This window comes from Rhinichthys klamathensis, unplaced genomic scaffold, assembly GCF_029890125.1.
Source record: "Rhinichthys klamathensis goyatoka isolate OS25496 unplaced genomic scaffold, OSU_Roscu_1.1 h1tg000722l_1, whole genome shotgun sequence".
Taxonomy (NCBI): domain Eukaryota; kingdom Metazoa; phylum Chordata; class Actinopteri; order Cypriniformes; family Leuciscidae; genus Rhinichthys; species Rhinichthys klamathensis.
The window spans coordinates 777,116-799,449 of record NW_026607137.1 but is presented as its reverse complement, the minus strand read 5'-3'; the positions used below and the strand labels follow the sequence as shown (position 1 = coordinate 799,449).

The 22,334-nt window shown below is 41.0% G+C and overlaps 1 long non-coding RNA gene across 1 annotated transcript; it reads left to right on the top strand.

The window, feature by feature from the left end:
• Positions 1 to 14,829: 14,829 nt before the first annotated feature.
• On the top strand, positions 14,830 to 16,855 carry LOC130077191 (uncharacterized). The gene is made up of 3 exons (XR_008805715.1): positions 14,830 to 15,052; positions 15,141 to 15,232; positions 16,681 to 16,855. It is a non-coding gene; the product is annotated as an uncharacterized LOC130077191 (long non-coding RNA).
• Positions 16,856 to 22,334: the final 5,479 nt, after the last annotated feature.

Genomic DNA, 22,334 nt, shown 5'->3' with positions numbered 1-22,334 from the left:
TGCGGACTTTGGCTGATTTTGCATTGAATTCAGCGATCGCATAATCGCGTTTTTCTGGAGGGACTGATTTAAAAATATTCGTAGATCATCTGTAGGTTGTGTAGTCATTTGAATGCAATCATAACCATGGATATACATAATACAGGCCTTTATTATGTATATCTATGATCATAACGGTCGCCTGAGGGCGCTCAACGACCACGTCATCCGTGAGCGTGAGTTTCTAACAAAAAAAAAACAATTTACTAAAAAGAATAAATACATACAATAATTTACCATGGTTAATTTGTGTTTTTTTCATTTGTTATTTTTGTATTTAAGCCTTTCACACGTAACTTAAGTTTAAAATATTCTAACTGATCCCCCAGCTTGAGTTTTTCTAGGCGACCGTTACTGTCACTTTAATGTTTCCATGGTGACGGGTCATTGCTTGTCACGTGACACAACGCAACCACAACACAGCGCTGAATGAATGATGATCTGCTTTCATGTCATTTTCCCTTTTTTATTCAAAATATTCACAAATGTATTAGCTATAACATGAAACACTGATATTCCGATTGTCGAATATGTGCAAGTGGATGTGTTTTGTTGTTTAAACACCTTCATAACGATCGCGTTATTTGAGCTGTATGCACAATGGGCGGCGCCATTTTAGTTTGTTTTACAGTTCAGAGAATCGGATCTGTTGGATTTACAACACGTCAGTTCCTCCACTTCTCACGAAATACATGAAAGCAAGTGGCGGTGAACTGGGAGAAGAATAGGGTAAATTGTAAAGGTACTTACACAATGTGAATCTGATATGAATAAAACGTGTCGTCTATTATAATGGAAAGGATTATTATTGCCGCTTCCATAGACATCAGTGTGCATTTTACAAACTCAAAATATATATATTTTTTGCTTGTACTTATGTGTTCTTAAATGTCTGAAACCTAAAATAAACATTATGTGGTTGAATACTAGGGATTAGTGAATGAGCGAATGAATGAGCGGTTTAGGACACATACGAGACAACTCGGTATTCCCGAGTCATATTAAAGATTTGTTCACATGAACCGATCCATCACTACAAGGTGTGATTTTATTGGTTGTACAATCAAAGCTCGCTGCTGATTGGCTGCGAGATCGACTCTTCACGGGAGCAGAACTGATGAACTACCCGCATTATTCTCTCGAGGTAAGTGGAGGAGGTCGATTTCTTATGCTGTTTTATGAAGCCTTGTATTGTCAAATTCAGCTCTTTATTTGAAATAAATGTTTACAGTATTCGTATTATCATATGAGTTGTAGTTAATGCTGTGTTTTTTAATTAAGCTACCCTTTTCTTTGTAAAGAGGGTAACAGTTAATGTATGATCATTTATGTCCACAGCTAGGGCCTAACAGTTAAGTTAGCCACAATTCTATCTTTGTGTGAAACGTAACATGATATTTTGTGTGTGTCTGATGGATATTACGTGCTTTGTATTTTGCTGTTTGTGTAGCTTAACTTAAACACTGAGCGAGGAGTGTATTCATTTTGGCGCTTATTTTAAGCTAAGCATCCTCACATAGCTTATGTGGTCATGTACAAGTTAATAGTATACTTATGCAAAAATATTTGAATGAAATTTGTCGATTGATGCTGGTCGGTTCATGTTAATCAAAGGCAGCGTCGAAGTTTCCGCATCTGTGGTTAACGTTAACTTAGTCACGGTGAAGGAATCCGGTGAGAACCGATTCCAGTGCTCACTGACAGAATTCTCTAATCATAAACAACAAAGTGCAAATATAATGTATGTAAGAAATACATTTTGCTCTGTAGTTGGCTTTATTTAATATAACGGGAGTTCCATGAGTGTTTTACTGGTATTCGTGAGGGAACTGAGAGAACTGCTTTCGCGACTTGCGGTCACGTGGTTGATGTTACACAAATCCGCGCTGACAATCTTGTTAGATTGGGTTCAAGTAGGATAGAGACGGCAGCGTCACTATATTTGCAGTGATTCTTGGTAAATTAACGCATGATGTGACGCATAACGCATCGATTACTACGTTGACGACATTCACAGTATTTTGAGGAGTGATGGAGACGGAATATTAATGTTTTTCTTGTGTTTAACCCTCAGACATTCCTTATAGATTATGCGTCAGACTCAAAACTGACCAAACACCTTAAGTGTAACTTTTAGCAATTAAAAATAAATTCACTATATTTTAGTTCAGTAATATTTAGAATGTACTTTATGGTACTAAAGAATTATGATCCAATAATGTAGATTGATTCATTACATCTTTGTTCATGTGAATCAAAGGCATGCGTTGAGCAGTACAGCCAACCACATGCGTTTCTGATGAGTTTAAAAAATGCAACGTCCAATCAAAGGCGGTTAGATTAGTCACCGGTGAAGAAATCCGGTGAGGACTGATTTCAGTGCGCGCTCACTGACAGAATTATCTCATCATAAACCTCAAAGTGCAAATATAATGTATGTAAGAAATTTATTTTGCAATGTTCAGCTTTGTTTCAGTGTTTTTACTGCATTAAAATTATTTTGTTTGCCTTATAAAAGCCTTATTTGATCGGTGATTGATGTAGATGACTGCTGCGCATGTGACGGGGCGCGCACTGAGAGAACGAGAGAGAGAGAGAGAGCAGACAGAGAGAGAGAGAGAGAGAGAGAGAGAGAGCCTCGGTCGCGCGCGCGCTCTCACCGTCTTCAAAGCGCTGCCTTGGTCTCTCTCCCTCGCGCAATTAATCAAAATCAAATGACGCGATGGTAAAAGGTCGGTTATTTATATGACACTAGCTGTGTCTGAAATCGCTCCCTATCCACTATATAGTGCACTATATCGGGTGTCGGCCATTTTGTAGTGGTGTCCGAATTCTGAGTGAACGACATCATTCCCTACATTCATTCAATACTTTTACCCACAATCCTCTCTGAATTCGAGTGTACATTCGATGTACACTTGCTGAAGCACTATTTCCCACAATCCAATGCGGAGAGAACTGAGAGAGCAGTTTAAACCAGAGATTACATTACAGCTTTCTTATTCCTGCTTTAACATTTATTTCATGCTAGTTTTATTTTTCTATTAATCATTACTTGAATAGAACATATTAAAACATTGAGACAATATTATATAGCTGAATTGTAAAATTAAATTAAATTATATGTATATCGTTTTTTTTAATTAAAATATATTATTTAGGCATTAACACAATTGAATGTGTTTTACTAATGTGTTTTGATAATTTATGGCATTGTTGTTAACTCGTTAAACTGTAAAGGGAGAGATGATTATTTGGTGGATGATTTGAAAAATATCCGTTTATCATCTGTAGGAAGCGTATTCATTCGAATATAATAACGGTCGCCTGAGGGCGCTCGACGACCACGTCATCTGTGAGCGTGAGAGTTACAATTTCAGTCGATGAAACTAAAAAGCTGGCACGGAGGTATATACAATTACAAAATAAAGTCATTATGATTGTGATTGTTGTTAATATTATTTTATAAAGTAAGTAACATAAGATAAAAGGAGTTTTATCAGTACGTGTGACGAATCCTTTTCTGCGACAGCTCCAACTCTCCGACGCACAGTGTAAACGTCAGTGTCCGAATTCACTCACTTCATTTCGTTCACTCCTTGCAGATATAGTGCACTCAAATGCCATACACTATATAGGGATTAGTGAATGAGTGAACGAGTGAGCGGTTTCGGACACAGCTAATGTGTAGATTTTTGTAGAAAATTACCAAAAAATCATTTAGTTTAGACTGGAGTGAGGTTAAAATTTTCTGCTTTTTTTTTCTTTCTCAGTGTTACCATTATTTGCAATGTAAGTTCAAGTTAAATGGGTTGTGAGTGTGGTGTTGAGTTTTTTGACACTCTTGTTTCTCTGTTTCAGAATACTGTTTTCATTCCTTACTGCATTTTGAGGTAAAGGTTTAATTAGGGACATGGCCACATACAAAATGCTTCAGATTTGACTTCTTGATAAGAAAATCGTTATAGTTAAAAAATGATCAGGATCATAGAAGCTATTAAAATAAAAACTATTTTGTTTATGCAACAAATAATGAATTACCCCATCCATTCTCCAAACCACTTGTCTTATATAGTAAACCTGGATGGATGGCCAGTCCATCACAGGTTTTAGGCCACATATTTGACATAATTCTGCTTCTTGAAAATATTAAATAATTTCAAGAAAAATACATTATTGAGATACATTCCTAAATTATATTATATTCTACATCTAGATAAAATAATGGATATTGAACATGCAAATAAGCTATGCATAGTTGACTTTGAGTTTAGTAATTTTCCATTATGTTGTCGTTGTTATTTTTTCAGACTGACTGATCAGAGCACAACCTGTATTTTCTGCTGCACTTTTCTCCTTGGTTAGTGTTAATATGGTTTCTTAATCTGTACTATGACATTTTCATCACATCACCATAATTGTAGTCCCTGTGCTCTAATATGTCTTGTTCTGTTTTGTTTCTTTACAGGTTCCTTGTGTTTTGGCGTTTTCCACAGAGAGCAGTTCATTTCATTTCTTACCCCCAACCCCCACAAAAAAAAAAAAAAAAAAAAAAAAAAAAACATTTTACAAGTTTACACTGTGCTTCTTTCATTGTTGTTTAACTGTTTGTTTTTCTTCCTGAGAGTACTACAGGTTTTATCTTTTCAGGCTCGACAGCTGTGACACCTGTGAGTCCGGGAGAACTTTCAAAGTATGTGCTTATCAAAGGGAGAATGTCCTGTTAAAATTATTTTGACTAGCAATTAAGTGTATTTTATTAATGTATTACTTTAACTTTTAAAAGTAGAGATTTTACTTTTACTTCATTCACACGAGTTATTCAGATATATTTGACAAGAATAATTGTTTTTCTTTTTATCTCTTCATATTTTACAGGATGCCGCGGAGAGGAAAGAGATCACAGGCTCAAAAAACTCGTTGGAGGAAGTTCGACCTGGAGGATGAACAGACCAGACCCTCGAGGATTAACCAGGTACTATTGATATCGATGTCTTGCAACATGCTCATTTCACGGCACCCTTATTCTTGGGACTAGGGCTGTCACGATTGCGCTTTATTAATCCCTTATATGGACAAAGACAATCCAGATGTAGCTGAATTAATGTGAATTTGAAACATTATTAAAGACAAGTAAGCAGTCAGTAATAATATAAGAAATTAATCAAATCGTTTTTAGAGTTTTTCGGGTAGATCCGACATGTACAGAAATTTGACAAAAGTAATCAAATGTGAAAAAAACACTGCATATCCATTACTGTATAAATAAAATATAGATTGATCTTTTTGTAATGTTACAAAAGGTAGCCTATTTAGTCAAGACCTGTTAGTCATGTATTTGTCCTTTGTTTGATTAACATTAAAACACTTGCCAAGACAGGCGTTTTTTTTTTAGTAGGTAAATAGCTGTTTCGGCTGAACACCAGTAACACCGACTATCGCAGCAAACCTAGTGACTGTCTCAGATTAGATAAACATTTCTAAAAACTAGATATTTAAAAATGCACCTACATTGTTGTGCATTTTGTGACTTTAAGTCAGATAAAAGACCATTTTTTCCAGTCTACATTTCGTCAAAGATTTTTTTTAAATAGTGTTAAAATATCATCTGATCTTTTTCTTTAAAGATTTCTTAACAATAGTGTTAAAATATCATCTGATCTTGTTCACGTGAACCCATATGTATCGGCAAGTGTTAGATAAGTGTATTGTTACAGCCCTAATAAAACCCAATTTTCAAACAACAATTTTTGCATTTGTCTTGTGCACACTTGCTGTGTACGAATGCCCTTTTCTTTAGTTTTTTAGTTACGTTTTTTTTTTAACTGTTTAGTAAAAATTCCTTTGTCCCAAACAGCATGAAGTGCAATGTAAAATTTAACACAGATTCTGTAACACTAATTGTGACCTAATTTCATGAATGATTATTTACAGGTTGAACAGGCAAGCACCAGTGCAGCTGTAGCTCAGTTTTCAGGTAGAACGTATGTAGAAGGTGGTGATATTGCATCCAGGGTTGTGTCTGTGCAGGCATCTCATTGTCAGGGTGATATTAGGTATGACAGTTTCTCTAGAAATCACCAATGTACGTGTGTAGCGTTGACATTTTTGGCCAACCAGAGTGAAGGTATCACGTTCAAGATGCCTGACCTTGATAGAGTTTTAGAGGAGGGAGATGCGTTATTTGTCGGTATTAAATTGCAGCTTATTGCTGAAGGACGGTTTAAATTCAACCACCTGACCATGGAGGAAGTACCGTTGAGGGTTTCATCATTTAACCGGACATACGATGTGCTGAAGTCAGGAGTGATGCATGGATACCTCAGAGCCCCTGGCACTGAAGAGTGGTTGATACCTCTCACTGAAAGGCTACAGTGTCTCTCCACAGATGTCAGCTATGCTCTCCTCCTTGTATCTCCAGAGTGTATTGCTGTGTTTAGAGACAGATCTGGAAGGTATGGATACTTTGATTCTCACTCGAGGACTGCTGCAGGCTTGCCCCATCCTAATGGAACTGCTGTCATGTTGACTTTCACCCACCTGAGTGACATGGCAGACAGAGTGCTCAAGATCTTCTGGGATCGTGGTGCTGGGACCAGCTATGAATTCATGCCTGTATCATTTGAAACTGAGCAACAGTCTGTCCAACTGCCTTCACCATCTGTTTGTGAACAGGCGTCACAAGTGATTTCAGCTCTACCAGAACCAGTAACAAATGTTGGAGCCAAAGTAAATTTTGTTTGCACAGGAACTAAAAACCAAGATGCGGTAGAAAAAACAAATAAGCACAGGAGAAGGAAAGAAATGCGTAAAACGTTTAAAATGTCAAAACAAGGTGGAGATCCTAACGACACGGCTGCACCTTATGTCACCAGAAAACATAAAAGACGGGATTGTGAGAGACGGAGGTATGCCACTTTGCATTACCAATCAAAGAAAAAAGAAGCATTTAAGGTGAAGTATAATCAAGATTGTCTCTTCCGAATACAAAGGAAACGGTCTCTGGTGAGAAGATACAGCACAGATGCTCTCTTTCAGACGAAGCTGAAAGAATACAGTAAGAAGAGGTACAGCACAGATTCTCTCTTTCAGACAAAGAAGAAAGAATACAGTAAGAAGAGGTACAGCACAGATTCTCTCTTTCAGACAAAGAAGAAAGAATTCATGAAGAGGTACAGCACAGATGCTCTCTTTCAGACGAAGATGAAAGAATACAGTAAGAAGAGGTACAGCACAGATTCTCTCTTTCAGACAAAGAAGAAAGAATACAGTAAGAAGAGGTACAGCACAGATGCTCTCTTTCAGACAAAGAAGAAAGAATACAGTAAGAAGAGGTACAGCACAGATTCTCTCTTTCAGACAAAGAAGAAAGAATACAATAAGAAGAGGTACAGCACAAATTCTCTCTTTCAGAAAAAGAAGAAAGAGTACATTACGAAGAGGTACAGGGCCGATACTCTATTCCAGAGGAGAATGAAACGGTACATGATGAGAAGATATGCAGGTGACCCAGAGTTCAGAGCACATCACATCCTGCGATGTACCCTGCAAAAGACTCAGAAATGTGCCAGTGATGCTACATATCACATTCTTCATCGATTGCAATGCGCACTGCGGATCAAAAATAAATATAAAGCTTACATCCGTTCCAGCCAGGAAAGACCCCAGCCTTTGGTTAGCAAAGAGATGGAAAGTGCCATACATGCATTCCGGTGTAAGATTCAGAAAGGCCCTACACATGTCTGCACGGTCTGTCACAGAGCCCTGTTTCCTGATCAAGTCAGGGTGTGTAATAGAGCGAGATATGACAAAAACGTTCATATTGCAGCGTCTTGCCTAACCGGCAAGTATGTTCACGCGTGTGATAGTGCCTGCTCAGGTTCCTGTGTAGTTCCGGAAGAGAGAAAACAGGAGTGGATTTGCCACACTTGTGACAGACACCTCAAGAGAGGACAGATGTCTTCAATTGCAGCCGCCAACAAACTGGAGTTGCCACCCATCCCTGCGGAATTGGATGACTTAAATGTCCTTGAACGTCAACTCATTGCAAAAATTTTACCATTTGCAAAAATAGTTGCGCTACCCAAAGGACAGCAGAGAGCAGTACGTGGTGCTGTTGTGTGTGTGCCCTCCGAGATGGAAAACACTGTCAACTCTCTGCCGAGACCAAGAAGTGAGGCCCAGCTGCTACAGGTGAAGCTGAAGAGACACGTGAAGTTTAAAGGATACCAGCAGTTCAACACGGTTAATATGAACAACGTGCTTGCAGCTTTATCAAAGCTGAAAGCTATGCATTCGGAATACAGGGATATCTCCATAAGAGATAATGCTGTATTTGAAAGTCCCCTAGACGAGGAAGCTGATGTCTCTGAAAGTCACCTAGACAAGGAAGCTGATGCCTCTGAGATGCAAACGGAAGCCGATGCTGCCGAGCAGGATGAGCAACACGTTAGCGTCGAGGAGAAGGACGAGCTTCGACCCGGCCTCACATTAGACACGTGCATGCAGCCGCCTGACATCGGACAGGAGATCTTGTCGTACGGTGAGGGAATATTTAGTATCGCACCTGCACAAGGACATAAGCCTGTTGGATTTTTCAAAATCCCAAAGCTGGAAGCCATGGCGTTCCCTGTTCAGTTCCCCACTGGACAGAATTCCATTGACGAGGAAAGACAAATTTCAATATCTCCCAGTATGTATTTCAACGCCAGATTGTTCAGCGTGGACACGCGTTTTGCAAAAGATCAGAGTTATCTTTTCTTTGCACAGTTTGTAACGGAAACACAACTGGCTAGAAACAGCATGTCTATCCAGTTGCGAAAAGGCAAACCTGTCACAAGAGACGGCCGGAGAATTTCCAACAGACTGCTTCAAGACAACCGGGAGATTGAAAGATTAGTACACAACAGAGACGCCACACGGTTCATGCAACCACTTAGAGGCTCTCCATCGTATTGGGAGAAAACGTTGAGAGATCTACAGGCTATGATACGACAGTTAGGAACCCCTACGTTTTTTTGCACGTTCAGCGCCGCCGAAATGAGATGGCCTGAAGTAATAACAGCAATCAAGGCCCAGCAAGGTGAACACGTCGACTTTTCCGAGCTTGACTGGACGACAAAGTGCGAAATCCTCCGAAGCAACCCAGTCACTGTCATGCGCATGTTTGAGAAAAGGGTGGATGCGCTAATGACTCATCTGCTTTTGTCGCCTGCCCAACCCATTGGTAAAGTTGAGGACTACTTTTACCGAGTGGAGTTTCAAGCTAGAGGAAGCCCACATATCCATCTTCTCGTTTGGATAAAGGACGCACCCGAGTTTGAAAATGACTCTGATAAGGATGTCTGCGACTTTATTGACCGCAACATAACCTGCCAGTTGCCCGACTCCTCGGCTGATCCTGAGCTTCACCGGATCGTCACAGAGGTCCAGCTTCACAGCAGGAACCACTCAAAGTCCTGTAAGAAGGGAAATGTATTGTGTCGATTTGGGTTCCCCAAACTACCGGTGTCTAGCACCACGATCACTCGTCCGCGACCACAGCGTCCTGAAGAAGAGGATGACACGGACACTTCTCCATCTGGAAGCTGCATGTTTGCGTCTAAAGCCGCACAACCACAGCGTCCTGAAGAAGAGCATGGGAAAGCCCAGAAGCAAGAAGAAAGAAGGAAGTTGAGACGGGAGGCTGCTCAAAAGGCAATGAACGAAGCCAGGACCAAACTCAAGCCGGTGTGGGATCTATTGAATGACCCCCAAGCCTCCTTTGACAGCTTGTCAGAGCTACTGACAGCGTGTAAGATGTCCATCAAGGATTACAGTGACAACGTCGAAGCATTGTCCAATGCCAACGTGATTCTGCTGAAGCGTGATCCAAAGGAGGCTTGGGTGAATGGATACAATCCCGATTTATTAAGGGCATGGAACGCCAATATGGACATTCAGTTCGTTATTGACGCTTTTAGCTGCGTTATGTACATGCTTTCGTATATTTCCAAGCCGGAGCATGAAATGGGCGATTTACTTAAAAACGTAATCAAGAGTGTGCGCGAGACGAACGTTAGCGAGGAAGATGAGATGAAGCAGATAATGCAAGCATATTCCAAACACAGGCAAGTTAGCGCTCAGGAGTCTGTGGCACGAACATGCAGCTTACCGTTGAAGAAGTGTTCACGAAGTGTTGTGTTTCTACCGACGGATGATGACGCGCTAAAGATGAGTCTTCCCTTAAGCGTCCTACAAAATAAAAATCCCGATTCCGAGGATGTGTGGATGTCAGGGATGATCGATAAATACAGAGCAAGGCCTCTAGCGCGTGATTTTGAAAAGATGTGCCTGGCAGATTTTGCTTCGGAGTGCCGCATCGTGTACGGTCAGCAAACGGAAGGCAAAAACGTTCACCGGCTGCTGAACGGCATGGGTTTTTTTCAGAAAAGAACGTCTGGGAAGGCTGCAGTCATTAGATTTGCACGTTATTCTGAGGAAAAACAACCGGAAAAGTTTTACTGTAGATTACTGAAGCTTTATATGCCACATCGGAACAACGAACAGCTAAAACCTCCAGGATTTCCAACATACGAGACGTTTTACAAAGGTGCAAAGGTGGAACTACCTACTCACCCTGGTTTGCTGATCCCTGTCTGTGCCATAGTTCAAGCACACAAGGAGAAGTTTGAAAAACACAGCGAAGAGTTGGACAAGGCATTCGATCAGCTGCAAGAGCAAGGACCGTCTGAGAACGCATGGAACGCTTTTGCACCTGAAGTAGAAGTGGATCGCTTGGAGTGCATTGCTGAACGACAAGACATCATTCCGGATGATGAGGACGTACAAGATGATGTCCCAGAATTCCAGGTTCTTGAACACGGAGATGGGGTCGTGCCACAAATCGAGGCACCGCAGATGAGCGTCGAATTCATTAGGAGTTTGTTTAGGAGTCTAAACGAGACGCAGGCAGCCATATTCTACACGGTCTGCCAGTGGTGTCAGAAGCGTGTCTGGGGTCATAATCCAGAACAGTTTTTCTACTTCGTGTCAGGTGGTGCTGGATGTGGCAAATCACACGTCATCAAGTGCATATACACGGAAGCGACCAAGATTCTGCGTCAACTGCCTCGACTGCGGGAGGAAGGAGATCTGTCCGTGCCTACGGTGCTCTTGAGTGCGTTTACCGGAACCGCGAGCTTCAATATTAACGGAAAAACGTTACATTCGATTTTAAAACTTCCAAGGAATCTGAAGCCACCGTATCAAGGACTTGGAAATGCCCTAGATGAACTACGAGCAACACTACGCGACGTGGAGATTCTTATCATCGATGAAGTGTCCATGATTTCGAAGGATCTTTTTGCCTACATAAACTGGAGATGTCAACAAATCAAAGGCAGCAAGAAACCTTTCGGGGGAATCTCTGTCCTCGCCGTGGGAGACTTTTATCAACTGCCACCTCTGGGTAAAGCCAAACCACTCTGCGTGTACGAAGACGATGTTTTGGACTTCTGGAAAGACCATTTCCAAATGGTTACTCTCTCCGAGATCATGCGTCAGAAAGAAGACTTGGCTTTTGCCCAACTTTTAAACCGCATACGGGTGAAGCAGAAGACCGACGAGCTTGCCGAAGAAGATCGAGCTTTGTTGCTCCAGGCTGTGAAGGACCCCAAAGACTGCCCGTGTGATGCACTGCACGTATTTGCCACCAACAAGGAAGTCCACAGACACAACACTGAAACAATCCATGCTCTTCACACTGACATCATTACCATCGATGCCGAAGACTACAGGAAAGACCCAAGAACGGGAGGGATGAAGAGACAAACGAAGCCCGTCACCGGTAAAAAGGACGACTTGCCTGACACCATACAAATTGCGTTGGGAGCACGCATAATGTTGACTAGGAATTTGGATGTCGAGGACGGGTTATGCAATGGGTGCTTTGGGAAGATTTCTCGTATTGTCAATAAGACAAAAGATGGAATCGACACCGTACACATGCTAGGGCTTCAGCTCGACAATCCACATGCAGGCAAGAAACACCGCAAAAGGGTGCAAGGTGAAGAAGACGACTTTGTGTACATCGAGAGATCCGAAGAAAGTCTAAGGAAAGGAGCGGTTCGTCGACAATTCCCCATCAAGTTGGCCTACGCCTGCACAGCTCACAAAGTCCAAGGCATGACGTTGGAGAATGCCGTGGTTTCACTGAAGAAGATTTTCGAGCCGGGAATGGCCTACGTTGCCCTCAGCAGAACGACCTCGCTTCGTGGACTACACATCACGGACTTGAGCGAAAAGAAGATCTATGCCGATGCTACAGTCACAGCATCGTTGGGAAAGATGACAAGAGCATCATTCGAAGGAATCATGCCGCTTTTACAGCAGGTGAGGGAAACCAAATTGGATCAAACACTTAAAATAATTCATCACAACACAGAAGGACTGTCATCCCACATCGAAGATATCCGATGCCATCACGAACTGCTTCTGTCGGATATTCTTTGCATGACGGAAACTCACCTGACCGGGTCACTCATATCACCCCACGTCCAATTGGAAGGGTACAACGCATTTATGCGAAACAGACATGCCTCCTACTCGACACACCAAGAAATTGCAAAGAAAGCTGGTGGTGGAGTCGCAATCTATTGCAAAGAGCATATTTCAGCTCAGGCTAGGCAGTTTGTGCAAAATGTGACCGATCTGGAGTATGTCGTCATCAAAGTGGATAGCCCGATCAAAGCAACAATCGCTGCTGTGTACAGGCCGCCACACTACGGATTTGAAGAGTTCTCGAAAAACTTGAAGAGTCTGCTGGATTATTTGGACATGGTGGACGAACATCCCACAGTAATCTGTGGAGATTTTAATGAGGATCTCCTCTGCGCAGGGAAAAAAACTGTTCTGGAATTGTTTCAGTCTAAAGGATACACGCAACTGATCACCACAGCAACAACCAAAAAGAACACCCTATTGGATCATATTTACGTCTCTCGTCCGGATTTGTGCCTTCAGGCAGGTGTCTTGCATACCTATCATAGCTATCACAATCCCGTGTACTGTGTTTTGCGTTAATTCGTCTTTTTTTGGTGGACCGATATTGTTGTGTTTGGTGGTAGGTTAGTATGCCATACGGAACCGTTTGCCACTGAAACTGCTTTATAACGCACCAGTGGGGCTTCTACGGCCTTATTCAAACGGGTTGGCGCGTATGGTCGGGTTGTTATGCCATACGGAACCGTTGCCAATGGACCTGGATACGTGACATCAGCGGATCTTCGAAAGCCTTCATCAAACGGGTTGGCGCGTATGGTCGTGTTGCGGTTAGATTGTGGCGTTAGAGATTGTGGTTAGGAGATTGTGGTTAGGTCATGCCAAGGGTTTATACCACTGAGCTACGAAGGAGCAACCTCAGCAGCAGCAGGAAGGACGGAGGAGGAGTGTGACAGCTCCAGGGAGGACACAGACAGTCAGAGCAACAGTGGCAGTAAGTTATAAAAGACAAGGGAAAGAGAGAAGTAGCCACCATTGTAATGTTTGATTTTGACCTTATAACATACATTGTAATTTCAATTGATGTTCAATCTACACAATTTGTGACAATCTGTGCGGGATATGCAGTCCCCTGCTATTCTATGATTGATATGTACTCTTCTGTAAAGTTGCAGGAAGAATTGGGAGACCATAGCAGTCCTGTCTGTGTGCAATATACCTTCTAAAGCTAAGTGTTAAAAGATTTTGCTTCAGTCTGTGTACTACTGCTTTTCATAACTGCGTTTGAATGGAAATGTTATATTTGAATCTCTAATTTTGATTTTTATGTTTTTTAGGAACCAGCCAAATGAAGTGAGATTGTCTGAGAAGATCAAGTGTGCTACATCAATGACGATGACGAGCTGGATACCAGATTATGTGCCAATTTCTTTCCGTAAGTTTTATTTCTGAGTTTTTTTTTTTTTGTTTATTACTACGGGTGTTTTAGTGATCCCATTGTTCATTTATTCATTTCTTTACCAGAGAACAGGTCCAAATATCTATGGCATTGAAGACAACTCTGAAGAATGAAGAAGCAGAGGAAGAAGCACACTGAGGTCAATACTACTGATAAGGTGTAGTATTTCAGTGCATTTTATTATACAATGGTTTCAGGCGTTTTCCCTGGTCAAAAAATGTCTTCGTTGGTGGCCAACAGACACTGTTGTCCTATCTTGCTCTCTTATTAAAAAAAAGATTTTACCACTGGATTTCATAATTTTGTTATATAATCATATTGCTATTAAAAAGTTAAACTAAAAATAATTGCATCAAAAGGTTTAAGTGACCACAAGAGATTGTGGTTAGGTCTCAGCAGCAGGAGGGACGTAGAGGTCAGTAAGCTGGGCTGAGTTGAGTGGGGGACGGAGGGGGGTGATTTTGGGACGCAAGAGTCAATGTCTTCATGTTTGTGGTTAGGAGATTGTGGTTAGGTCATGCCAAGGGTTTATACCACTGAGCTACGAAGGAGCAACCTCAGCAGTAGCAGGAAGGACGGAGGAGGAGTGTGACAGCTCCAGGGAGGACACAGACAGTCAGAGCAACAGTGGCAGTAAGTTATAAAAGACAAGGGAAAGAGAGAAGTAGCCACCATTGTAATGTTTGATTTTGACCTTATAACATACATTGTAATTTCAATTGATGTTCAATCTACACAATTTGTGACAATCTGTGCGGGATATGCAGTCCCCTGCTATTCTATGATTGATATGTACTCTTCTGTAAAGTTGCAGGAAGAATTGGGAGACCATAGCAGTCCTGTCTGTGTGCAATATACCTTCTAAAGCTAAGTGTTAAAAGATTTTGCTTCAGTCTGTGTACTACTGCTTTTCATAACTGCGTTTGAATGGAAATGTTATATTTGAATCTCTAATTTTGATTTTTATGTTTTTTAGGAACCAGCCAAATGAAGTGAGATTGCCTGAGAAGATCACGTGTGCTACATCAATGACGATGACGAGCTGGATACCAGATTATGTGCCAATTTCTTTCCGTAAGTTTTATTTCTGAGTTTTTTTTTTTTGTTTATTACTACGGGTGTTTTAGTGATCCCATTGTTCATTTATTCATTTCTTTACCAGAGAACAGGTCCAAATATCTATGGCATTGAAGACAACTCTGAAGAATGAAGAAGCAGAGGAAGAAGCACACTGAGGTCAATACTACTGATAAGGTGTAGTATTTCAGTGCATTTTATTATACAATGGTTTCAGGCGTTTTCCCTGGTCAAAAAATGTCTTCGTTGGTGGCCAACAGACACTGTTGTCCTATCTTGCTCTCTTATTAAAAAAAAGATTTTACCACTGGATTTCATAATTTTGTTATATAATCATATTGCTATTAAAAAGTTAAACTAAAAATAATTGCATCAAAAGGTTTAAGTGACCACAAGAGATTGTGGTTAGGTCTCAGCAGCAGGAGGGACGTAGAGGTCAGTAAGCTGGGCTGAGTTGAGTGGGGGACGGAGGGGGGTGATTTTGGGCCGCAAGAGTCAATGTCTTCATGTTTTGTCTTTTACGCCTGTGTTATGGAAATCATCATTATGAACAGCAGCTACGCTAATTATTTTCCCTTTGCTTTTCTGCTGTTATCTCGGGACGCGAGTCCCGAGAAAATGGCGTTCGTCAGCTCCAGTTTGTATCCAGCCTCTCACGGAGACTTCAGATGCTCCAATCACAAAGCCTATGAAGTGACGACTCAACACGGGCGATATGGACTCTCTATGGTGGACGGCACTGATCCTCAACAACTCGTCTTAAAGACCGGCGTGCATACTTGGACTTCCAAAAAATACTCTAAATGTTCCGATCCAATCTGACTTGTAATGCTGCCCGAATCATGCACTGTTCCTTCGTTGGCCAGAGGAGAACTGGCCCCCCGACTGAGTCTGGTTTCTCCCAAGGTTTTTTTCTCCATTCTGTCCCTGATGGAGTTTTGGTTCCTTGCCACTGTTGCCTTGGCTTTTGGCTTGCTTAGTTGGGGACATTTAACATTTAATATTCAATAATATTATTGATCTGCCTTACTTAAGGTGGACGTTGACGCAATTTCTTTTAGAAACAAACTTTGTTATATTGTTATATTGTTTTTGTTATATTGTTTTCATGTTATCACTGTGAAGCGCTTTGATACAATCTGTATTGTAAAAAGCGCTATATAAATAAAGGTGACATGACTTGACTTGACTTAAGTAATAGTCTTAATTTTCTAACATATAGCTAACAATTGAATAAAATTAACAGCTAGCTAACAACAATGTGCTTTATGATTTTAATCACTCCAGTATGAACTTTTTGACAATGTTATTTATTTTAAAAACTGCTGTTCAATGTTTATACATGTTAGTTCACTGTATTTACTAATGTTAACACTTACAACTTTAGATTTGAACAATGTACCGTATTAGTAAATGTAAAAATCACTAACAAAGATTAATAAATGCTAAAAAAGTTAAATGCAGGAAAAACCATGGGTTTTGTTCAAAGATGTATGATTTGATGTAAAAACTAAAGCCTTACATCTGACCCATCAACTATGCTGCTCAATAAGTCTTGGAGAATCTGAACAATTCAAATAAATGTACTAACATTAGCATATATGTTTTACCTCCTCTGCCCTCAGGATATCCAGGGAGACAGATGCGTGCCATTCAGCATAGAAACATCAGAGACAGAGATCACCTGAGCGCAGAGGGAAACCAGCTTCTCCTGAGCAAACCTGAGAGACGTTCTGCGGGTGGAACTCCAAAGTTGAAACCAAATGTCTTTTTAAAGGCAACAACGGCTCTTTTCAGAGCTACCCACCCATTCAAATAAAGAGCATTTTTACAAATGTATTCACAACAAAATTCTCAGCACTATAGGCTAAACTAGTACATAATAAAAAATAAAAAAAAGATTTTTATAATCTTAGGGGTAATGCTGTATATCTAATAACTAGTAAAACACTAATCCATTTGCTGGGTGAAATTTGACATAACAGGCATTTAAAAAAAATCTTTTTTAAATAAACATTTGGTTAATTGGCACACACTGTGTTTTTGTCTTTATTGAATGTTATTGAAAGTTAGTCAGTGTCACATTATGAATATTTTCTTGTGAACTTCAGAGAAGATCCAGGTATATTCACAGATGGTTCTTTAAGATGGTAAGTGGCCGGGTCATTTAAAAGCTTACATTTAAATGAGCTTTATATACTCAACATTTATCAAATCAAGACCGCTACATGTACAGGATATCAACGGTCAGTTAATGTTTGATGCTTTGAAAAGAATAACATGTATTCATATTCAGACACACTTGTGTCTTCACACAGCTTCACTGAACAACATCCAAATGGCATTTTAATTCAGAAGTGTGCATAATTGGAGGGATATTGATATATTTAGACGATCATAAATTTGTATTCCAATAAATTTTGTGACCTGATGACCATTAGTGGCGTCAAGCGATCGCTGAACAAGCTCATGAAAATGATGACCAGATGGTGTACTATGGAATTGTAACATTTTCTCATTTCTTAATTCTAAACTTTAAAATAGACTTCTTTTTTATTTATTTCAACTACAAATGAAATTGAAAATGAAATATAATCTATCAGTTAAGTATTAATGTGCAGTTAAGTATTAATGTAATAATGTATACATATACTAGTGCATCTAATTTAAAACAATGATAGGAAATCTTGTTATGACTTTATAATAAATAAATACAATTGGAACTTAGTTAAAAATATATCAAAATATATATAGTGTTCACTCAAAACACCATAGCGACCGTTTAGAGCCACCTAGAAGCAACATTTACAAGCCATATTTCAGTTCCAGAAAATAGTACAAACATGGAGTTTGGCTTTTTTGACTCAGACTGTCAACTAGTCTTTAAATATCATCCCATAAACTGTAAAAGCACACCATAGCAACCATATAAGGTTCCTTAGTAACCATACAAACACATGAATAAGCCATATCTCAGCACCAGAAGATCGTACAGACATGGTTGTTGGCCCGTATGCAATCATGTGCAACCGGGTGGTGTTTTTTGCCACTGCAAGCACATACCAGTAGATCTCATTAAACTAAAAATTCAACCCAATGTACACTTTCTAGATTTCTGGAAATCGTAATGTTATTATTTATTTATTTTGAACATTGTTATTGTACATATATTCACAGATGGTACTTTAAGATAGTAGGAGGGTCATTTAAACGCTTAAAATAAACCGTATTACCATATAGTCAGAAATCATAAACATTAGTTCACAAGCAATCAGTTGGCATGGATGTGCGTTAATAGTTCATTGATTTATCTGAAGTGCAGTTGGGTGGGGCCTGTAGAATCCGCAACAGCCAATCAAACATGCAGCACTCATCATAAATACTGGCGGTCAATCGCAGTTCCCGCACTCTTCTTTGAGATGGCACCACCACGAGTTTGGATCGTCGGTAGCTCTATCATTCGCAGGTTGCATTCTTACATATGTGAGCAGCGCCTCGATGATAACCTTGATCTGCGCTGTGAGATCACCTGGGATGGCAGGGGAGGTAGACTCTGGGAGCAGCTGCTTCCAGCTCTGCGTTCTCTTCGGGACAGAGCTCCGGCTCCGGACATCCTGATTATTCACCTGGGTGGGAACAGTTTGTGTCGCGGCGGCCGCGATCGTCTGAGTTTCCTTCGGGAAATTAAGCGTGACCTGGCCACATGCTTCATGATGTTTCCCAGTACCAGGCTGGTCTTTTCCCACATTCTGCCTCGTCTGAATTGGAGAGGTCAGAGAGGCAGGACTGGCTACGGTGTGGAAAAGGGCCGGCGGTGGATAAACTCGAAGGTGGCTGGCTTTTTGGCAGGGAGACAGATGTGCTGCATTCGCCACAGAAACATCTGCCTCTCCCATCTGTGCAGAGACGGAGTCCACCTGAACCCAGAGGGAAATCAGCTTCTGTTGGGCAACCTCAGAGAAGCTCTGCGGGGGGAACTCCGAAGCTGATGTCCTTGTCTACCTCCTCTGCCATCACAGGAAACAACGGCTCTTTTAAGAGCCACCCACTCATTCAAATAAAGAGCATTTTTACAAATGTGTTAAATTATTTGTTCTTCACATTACTTGAGGTCAGGTGGCGGATACTTGTTATAAAATAAAAATTTCGATGACGCACAAATCCAAAAAGCGCGGTCAATATTTTTTTTTTATGTAATTTCAAGCGCGAAACGACTCGCGTGCTGTTTATGTGCTGCACACAACCAAAACGTACTATAACAGAAAAGTGCTTTTAATGGGATTTTAAGCCATTCAAGACTCGTGCGGTGTTTTCTGTGCTACACACACATCCAAAACGTAAATACTGTGTACTTTTGATTATTTTTTTTAAAACCATTCAAACGCGAGAGGACTTGCGCTGGTTTCAGTGCTGCAGACATTTTTGGATCCGTTAAACTCTTAAAGTGACATACACGTTGTTTCTTACAAATAATTTTCTTTGCAGAAATATCACAGACAATGATAGGAAATGTTGTTATGCGGAGACAGAGACGATTAAAATACTGTGAATCTATGCATTTGTTCACGTCAAAATTCTATGCACTAATAAAATAGGCAAAACTAGTAGGCCTACATCTCATTAAAACAAGTAATAGGAAATCTTATTACTTTATAATAAATAAAAATGGAACTTAGTTTAAATCTAGAAATATATATAGCCTATAGGCTATAGTGTTCACTCAGAACAACATAACAACCGTTTAGAGCCACCTAGAAACCATATTGCAACATATAGAAGCCATATCCACAATATCTTACAGACATGTTTGTTGGCTCAGCCGAAAAAAAGTCCCATATAGATTTAACATTGGCACACAATTTGTGAGATTATATCTTTGGATCAGAAAGACAAAAAGACTTGGGTTTGGGCTCTTTTGACTCGGCCTATCAAGTAGCTAATGATTTTTTTTTTTGGCGACCACCAAAGCCTTATTTGAATGGTGATAGATAACTGACTGCAGCGCTCGTGACAGGGCGCTTGTTATTGAAAGAACGAGCATGGAGAGAGACAGAGCCGGTCGCGCGCGCGCACTATCACTATCACTATCACTGTATTCAAACTGCCTCCCTCCATTGCGCATATTAATCAAAAATCAATCATTAACATGTAGCCGCCCTTTCTCAAAAACCATTCACCCTTTTCTGACAAAACGTATACGAATATATGCTTTATGATGACATTGTGTGTATTTTCACAAACGTGCCATAGCCTATCGATCGCAAAGGATACGAGTTGACAGACATTTTACACATGGCGTAGCAAGTGAATACAAAGAACTAAAGCCCCGCCTCACCCAGATCGGGTACCGGACCTGGTTGAAACACTAATGCATGAGTGTTTCAACCAGGTCCGGTACTCGAACTGGGTGAGGCGGGGCTTTAGTTCTTTGCATTGTCGTCTAGTTAGACTAAAACGCGCTCCCTAATGAGTCTCAAAGGGAAAAGCACTAGCTGCGTTTTTCTCGAACGTGAGGAGTGACACCTTTGAACACGAATCCCACGAAGTGCCTGTGATGAGAGCTATCTGAATGTGAAAGTATGTGACTTTCGTCTGTACATGCATGTGGCAATATACATTTTCCATTCTGTCCAGGACAAAACACAAAACATTAAACTATAATCACCCAATTGAAATATCGGACAGACATGGTTGTTTTCTTGAATGCAATCATGTACCACACCCTAGCAACCGAGCGGCGAGTTTTGCCACTGCAAGCACCACTTCACATTTTCTTCTGGAAATGTACATTCTAGTTAGTGGTGCTTGCCTATGGCGAAGCAACACTATTGTTATCTCACATACTTATTAGTGGTGCTTGCCTATGGCAAAGCAACACTAGTGTTATTGTGCATACTTATTATTCTTATTCTTATTATTCTTCTGGCCACTTTTTGACGCGCTACTCCTCCCGCAGTTTTTGTCACAGACCCATGAATGAGGTGTCAAAACGTGCGGCCTGTTCGGGAATGGTGTGCTATGACTTTTATAAGGGATCGGGGGTACGATGTTCGCCCCAGGGGCGAAAAACCGGCCGAAAAATCCCATAGACTTAACATTGCGTCAAACTTTGACGAGTCGTAGCTCGGAACGAGGATGTTGCAGAAACGTGTAATTTACCACATTTGAAGAGGCTGACAGGCTCTGTAAGAATATACCACACAATGGGGTAAAAGTTGCACCCCTGTGGGGCAGGAGCTGCCCAAAGTTGCCCCATTGACTTACTATGGTGTAGGACGGCCCATGAAATGGGCCGTCCTACACCATAGAAACCGCTTTTATATTGAACATAACTCTGGATCACAGTGTCGTAGAGACAAGGGGGCGGGCTCATTTTACTCAGACGGCCAATCAGTCTCTCAGGATCATTGTGAAGCTATCAAGCCACGCCCTAGCAACCATTTAGAGCTCCTTAGCAACAAGTTCCATAGACTTCCATTGAAAGAGATCAAAGGGATATCTCAGGATATAAGTGTCATAGAAACATGAGGGTGGGCTTGTTTGACTCGGGCCAGCAAACAGCCAATCCTGAATCACCTCAACACTTACTGGCCACGCCCTAGCAACCATTGTCGAGCACCTTAGCAACCAAAATCCAAAAAGGGATATCTTCCATTTTGAATGTCACAAAGGCGTGGGAGTTGGTTTATATCATTTATACTGACAAGCAACCTTTGGAGTTTCATGATTGGCAGCTGCCAAGCCACTCCCTAGCAACCAAACAGAGTACCCTAGCAACCATTTTGCAAGACCTATATCTCTGCATCAAAACATCGTATAGAGATGGGGGTTGGTTTATACATTCACATTGACTTTGGAGCTTCATGATTGGCAGCTGCCAAGCCACTCCCTAGCAACCAAACATAGTACCCTAGCAACCATTTTGCAAGACCAATATCTCTGCATCAGAACACCGTATAGAGATGGGGGTTGGCTCTTTTGACTCATGCTAGCAAACAGGACTTGCTACATGCTACACATGCTAGCAGTGAATAGCTACATGCTAATATTGATTAGCTAAGTGCTAAATCATGCCAATAAAATGCTACAAACTCAACAGTAACCATCTTTGACAACTACCAACCACCTAGTAACACCATAGCAACCACCCAGATTACCCTAGCAACACCCTAGCAACTGCCTAGCAACGCCCTAGCAACCACCCAGAACACCCTAGCAACCGCATAGCAACCACCCAGGACACCCTAGCAACCACCTAGCAATGCCCTAGCAACCACCC